Source organism: Engraulis encrasicolus, unplaced genomic scaffold (genome assembly GCF_034702125.1).
Source record: "Engraulis encrasicolus isolate BLACKSEA-1 unplaced genomic scaffold, IST_EnEncr_1.0 scaffold_53_np1212, whole genome shotgun sequence".
Lineage (NCBI taxonomy): Eukaryota > Metazoa > Chordata > Actinopteri > Clupeiformes > Engraulidae > Engraulis > Engraulis encrasicolus.
The window spans coordinates 578,025-584,217 of record NW_026945852.1 but is presented as its reverse complement, the minus strand read 5'-3'; positions in this window follow the sequence as shown (position 1 = coordinate 584,217).

Genomic DNA, 6,193 nt, shown 5'->3' with positions numbered 1-6,193 from the left:
GGCCGGACAGCCTGTGGTGTTTGTTGTACACCTGATCCAGCCCCTATCATACAGTCCTTTTTCGGGTGCACCACACAGCACCCATTTTTTTTCATGGTCCTTCGAACCGGATGCAACAATTGCCACAGTGAAGATGTCCTTCCCTGAGGATCAGACACACACACGCATGGACATCCCCGTCGTGGGACACAGCAGGCCCCGGGAGGTGACACCGTCTCCCCCTGCTGCTCAGACCCACCTCGACGCATCAGCAGCGATCCTCACCGCTCTCAAGCAGCTGAGAGAGGAACACAGGCAGACCTTCCAGGCACTGCGAGAGGAAAGCAGGCTGATGCGTGCAGCCAATCAGCAGCTGAGGAGAGACGTGGACTTCCTCATGCAGCAGCACCTAGCCGGTCTCCAGGTGCCAGCTGCTCCAGCGTCCTCTTCTGTCGGACATCACAGCCCAGGTCATCCAGTGAGGGATCACCGGCATGTCCCAGGACCAGAGGCACGCCCCCCTTCTCCTCAGCCTGCACAGCTGAATGATGACAACTTCCCGCCGCCTCCTCCTCCAGTGTACTACACTCCAGGCGATGCAGCAGAGTCACCACCCCGGGTGCCACCACTGCTGCATCCTTCCTCGCCTGGGTATGCAGAACCAACAGAGCACATGAGGAGTCAGCAACGGCCACCAGTGGACAGCTCACGACCCCCCTCATCTGCACAGAGACAGCAGGCTGCGCCTCACTCATTGGCAGACCAGAAGGCCACGGGTTCGGACCAGCACACGCAGCTGCAGTCCTCGCATCAGTCAGCGAGACCACCATCTCCGCTGCATCAGGAGACGTGTACTGTCAAGTCTGCTGAGCTATCTTCATCATTGTCGTCATCATCCTCATCATCATCATTGTCGTCATCATCGTCTTCTTCGGCTCGTCAGAGAGAGCCACAGAAGTTCTGTCCGTGCTGCAGGACAACAGAGCACTACTTCAACCAGTGCCCTGTCTTCACAGCGTTCTCCACTCAGCAGCGAGTGGAATGGATCACGGCTGGACACAAGTGTTTGAGGTGTGGTCGGGATCACCAGACTGCACAGTGCTACCTGAAGGCTCGCTGTCGGCAGTGTAACCGCACACACCTCGACGTTCTACATGAGGTCAACAGTCCAACCTCAACCTCCACTTCACAGAAGTCAGCCACCGCCCGTGAGCCTGTGAACTACTGCGTCACCTCAGCACACAGTAGCACAGGTACTACTCAATATGGTGAAGGTGCGCCTTCATCACCACGGGAGGAAGGTGGAAACTAACGCCATCCTGGACGATGGGTCAGAGCGCACCATCCTCATTCATAGTGCAGCTTGGAGGCTACATCCCCAGGGGCAGAAGGAGGAGGTCTCACTCAGGACTATACGTCAGAAACAGAGGCATGTCTCAAGGAGATCAGTCTCCTTCTCTGTTTCCCCTGCTGATCAGCCCCTGAATCAGTTCCCTATCAGGTAGGCATGCACATCATCAGAGCTTCGTCTGTCCAGCCACTCCTACCCAGTAGAGGCCCTTCAGAAGACCTACCCTCACCTCAGAGGTCTGCCTCTACAGGAGATCTCGTCAGCTCAGCCCCTGCTGCTCATTGGCTCTGACTGCCCTCACCTCCTCACGCCAGTCACGCCAGTCAAGCCAGTGCGCCTGGGCCCTACAGGTGGGCCAGCAGCAATGAAGACTCGACTCGGTTGGGCGCTCCAAGGACCAGCCCAGCTTCAGCAGTCACCCTCAAGTTGTCTGTTCACCGAGGAACAGACACCTGCCAGCCGTCATCAGTCTGCCAAGCGCCAGCGCCACACCTCAGGCAGGCTGGCTCCGGCAGCGGCTAGCAGGCATGGTCAATGGAAGCATCCAGAGGTCCACAATGAGGCAGTCAGTTCTGCCAGCAACTCAGCTGACAGCCACAACTGGCGCCCCCCTCTGTCTCAGCTTCACCCCTCATCCCCGGGTCAGGTTGTGCGTCGCGTCAGCATCACCAGTGGCAGGAAGGAGCCACGGCGCACACCTGTCAGAGCCCGTCATGGGGCGGCCACCCTCAGCGCCGCCATCAGGAGTCCTTCCCCGAGTGTCCACCCCAGGTCACCTGTTCAACACAGCCATGTGCAGGAGCAGCAGCAGCAGCAGCTACACCAGCATCCCTCCACTCCAGCGTCGGAGCCTCATCGGTCCAGTCGCCGTGGGCAGATGGGGCGGCTCAGACATCCGACCTGATCTTCCTGTCATCCCAGCCGTGCCAGGAGCTGGTGGCAGTTGGCAGTACGGCTTGGGTCTCGGACCTGACCACACGCCACCTGTCCTCTGAACCATCAGCATCCCATCGGCACCCCTTTCACCTCACCATTTTCAACTTTGCTACACAAAGTTGGGGGCGGCTGTTAAGAATTGTGAGCCCTGAGTCCCCTGAGCCCTCAACAGCCAGGCATCTCCTCACTGCTCTTAGCAGGTTGCCCATCCCCCGTTGCTGGTGGGCTACCTGTGTCCCCCCTCCTTCTACTGCTCTCCTCTGCTTGACCTGTGCACTCGGTGATTTTCCGTTCGTGGCCCTATAGTGGGTTGCTAGGGGCCCTCGGCAACAGGCGCTCCCCCTGCTACTGACATACAGACCCCTTTCACTGACCTACAGACCCGGTACTTTTCCGTCATGCACCGAGTGTGTGGGTAGGCAGTGATTGGCCCAGCAAGCAGACCTTCCGGCTCCAGAGGTGGGTCCTGGCCTGCTGGTAACACCCCTGGCTCGGCACCCTGCTGTGCTGCTGGGAGCATATAGGGCCAGGACAAGAGGTCACCACAGACCACTCATCGGACGGGGACTCCATGCACACTTGGGATCCATCTCTCTCATCATCTTGGACGTTTCAGGATCCCAGCGTCCACTCATGTACTCTTTCCGTGCGTCTTTGAGAGTGAGTGTCTGTATTATGTTGTTACCATGTTATGACTGTCTGTATTGTATTGTGTTTATTGTACAGTTTGTGTTGACTAGTAGCTGCATAGTATATGTACTCATTTCTCCATGTCGCGGTTCTGCCAGAGAGTGCATTGGGTCAGTAATGTGCTACTGTGGTGGAGTAGCGATTACATCTCTATGTCTGTTTAATGCATGCTCTGTGTGTCTGCTTTAGGCAGGCACATATCCATGCCCCAGTCTGCACAGCTATTGTAGGTAGCTGTGTCATGTTCCCTCCTCACTTCCCTGCTTAAGATGGCTGCCTGTAGGCAGTCACCTTCATATTTTCCCTCCCCCTTGGTAAGATAGCAGCTGTAGGCAGCTATCCTCATCTCCTCATTGTATATATTGTATATTATATTGTATATAATCTGTATATGTATTTTGCTTGTTGCATTATTATTATTATTATGTATATGTATCTTATGTCTTGTTTTGTATGTTCTACTTTTCTAGTAAAACCACGGTTTTCACGGTTTGCATTCCCATCTGTGTGTGTCTGACTTCATTGGACATCTTCATACTGTTCTGGCCGGACAGCCTGTGGTGTTTGTTGTACATCTGATCCAGCCCCTATCATACAGTCCTTTTTCGGGTGCACCACACATTATTTCTTCAGGGAGTATATCTAACTTTGACCAAAGGCAGCTGGCATCTCATCCTGTCAGTTGTGTGTTTTTATTTTTTATTTTTTTTTTTAACCATAGGCACAAATGGACAATTCTGAAGACCCTGGGAATGCCTAGGACATTGAGTGACTTGTATAGCCTAGGCCTAAGGGTTTTAAACTCAACTCCTTCCAACATATTCTTACAGATTTTCAAACATTTTAAACCCCTTCCATTATCTTATTTTTTAAAATCTTATTTATGATCCATAACATGGTAGGCTACATGGCTTACGACGTTGTGGTCGCCTATCCGTTTTGCGTTTGAGTCTGCGTTGAGAGCGACAGCAGCTGTGCAGCTGTGGAAGGAGGAGCTGGCGAGCGTTGTGGAACGGCGTGCGTCCGGCTATTTCACTAGGTTCCGAATACAAAATATGTCGTACATTACTTTGTAAATCCGAGTATTCCTAATTCCACCCAAATGAAACTACATAACATGATGTAGGCTACACGTTGGAAGTTAAGCCAGAGACGTTTTATGAAGAGGTTAAGGCTTCGTGCTGTTTCTCGTCTTGAGGAGGGAGAAAAGAACTCCTGTCTAGGGTCAGTGCATTCATGCACAGCCTAAAGCATTCTTATTCCCATTTGTAAATAACCCTCTTTTGGGAGAAAATCACGAAGGAGAAACGCAAATACAAGCATTGAGACTATTATTTGTGCACGTAGGACATGCTGAAACAAGACTACCTTTTAAAAACGTTGGTGATGGTGTCCGACCATTTGAATCATGAATGCGTTTGCATTCCGTGCTTCGCTTGCATTGTGTAGTGATCGAGTGACGTGAGAGACTGATATAAACACACTGACCTTTCCACTCGGTTTTCAATCTAAATCCAGGGAGTGATATTGCGCGATTCACAACATGAAAACAGTTGATCTTTCGTTTGTATTTATTAAGGGTTCATAAAACATTCGCCAATTACTCCAAACTTTCCACTGTCTGCTGCCGCATTCTTCTCACACGGTAGATTTGTATATCGTTGTCATGACGACCGAGTCCATGCTTGTCGTCTGTCAACCCAACTCGTCATATTCTGGTTGGCTTTCGATAAATTCAGCTTCGCTGATAGGCAGATTACTTCCATGGCTCTAGACCCGCCTAAAGGGAGGAAAGTCCTCCCTAAGCTCCATTCACTTCAATGTTAAAAAGTAAAGCCCGCGCTACGCCCGGGTTTTCACCATTTATAATGGAAGTCAATGAGGATGGAAGGGAGGACGGTCCTCTAAGGTCTATTATGTGAATTAGAAGCGCTGGAGTATGTTTTTATTGCTAAATAGCTATAAAATACCAACAATTATATAACAAATATATAATAAATATGTTTTGTTTTCTGTAATTTATACTGGAAGATCTGGCTTTATTATTTTGAGGGAGGATCGTCCTCCCTTTCCTCAATGGCAAATACGCCATTGATAGTGATCTACCTCTGTGGTAACTGGTTAGTATAGACTGTAGTGATCTACCTCTGTGGTAACTGGTTAGTAACTATAGTGATCTACCTCTGTGGTAACTGGTTAGTAACTGTAGTGATCTACCTCTGTGGTAACTGGTTAGTATAGACTGTAGTGATCTACCTCTGTGGTAACTGGTTAGTAACTATAGTGATCTACCTCTGTGGTAACTGGTTAGTATAGACTGTAGTGATCTACCTCTGTGGTAACTGGTTAGTATAGACTGTAGTGATCTACCTCTGTGGTAACTGGTTAGTAACTATAGTGATCTACCTCTGTGGTAACTGGTTAGTAATTATAGTGATCTACCTCTGTGGTAACTGGTTAGTATAGACTGTAGTGATCTACCTCTGTGGTAACTGGTTAGTATAGACTGTAGTGATCTACCTCTGTGGTAACTGGTTAGTATAGACTGTAGTGATCTACCTCTGTGGTAACTGGTTAGTATAGACTGTAGTGATCTACCTCTGTGGTAACTGGTTAGTAACTATAGTGATCTACCTCTGTGGTAACTGGTTAGTATAGACTGTAGTGATCTACCTCTGTGGTAACTGGTTAGTAACTATAGTGATCTACCTCTGTGGTCACTGGTTAGTAACTATAGACTGTAGTGATCTACCTCTGTGGTAACTGGTTAGTATAGACTGTAGTGATCAACCTCTGTGGTAACTGGTTAGTAACTATAGTGATCTACCTCTGTGGTAACTGGTTAGTATAGACTGTAGTGATCTACCTCTGTGGTAACTGGTTAGTAACTGTAGTGATCTACCTCTGTGGTAACTGGTTAGTAACTATAGTGATCTACTTCTGTGGTAACTGGTTAGTAACTATAGTGATCTACCTCTGTGGTAACTGGTTAGTAACTATAGTGATCTACCTCTGTGGTAACTGGTTAGTATAGACTGTAGTGATCTACCTCTGTGGTAACTGGTTAGTATAGACTGTAGTGATCTACCTCTGTGGTAACTGGTTAGTAACTATAGTGATCTACCTCTGTGGTAACTGGTTAGTAACTATAGTGATCTACCTCTGTGGTAACTGGTTAGTATAGACTGTAGTGATCTACCTCTGTGGTAACTGGTTAGTAACTATAGTGATCTACCT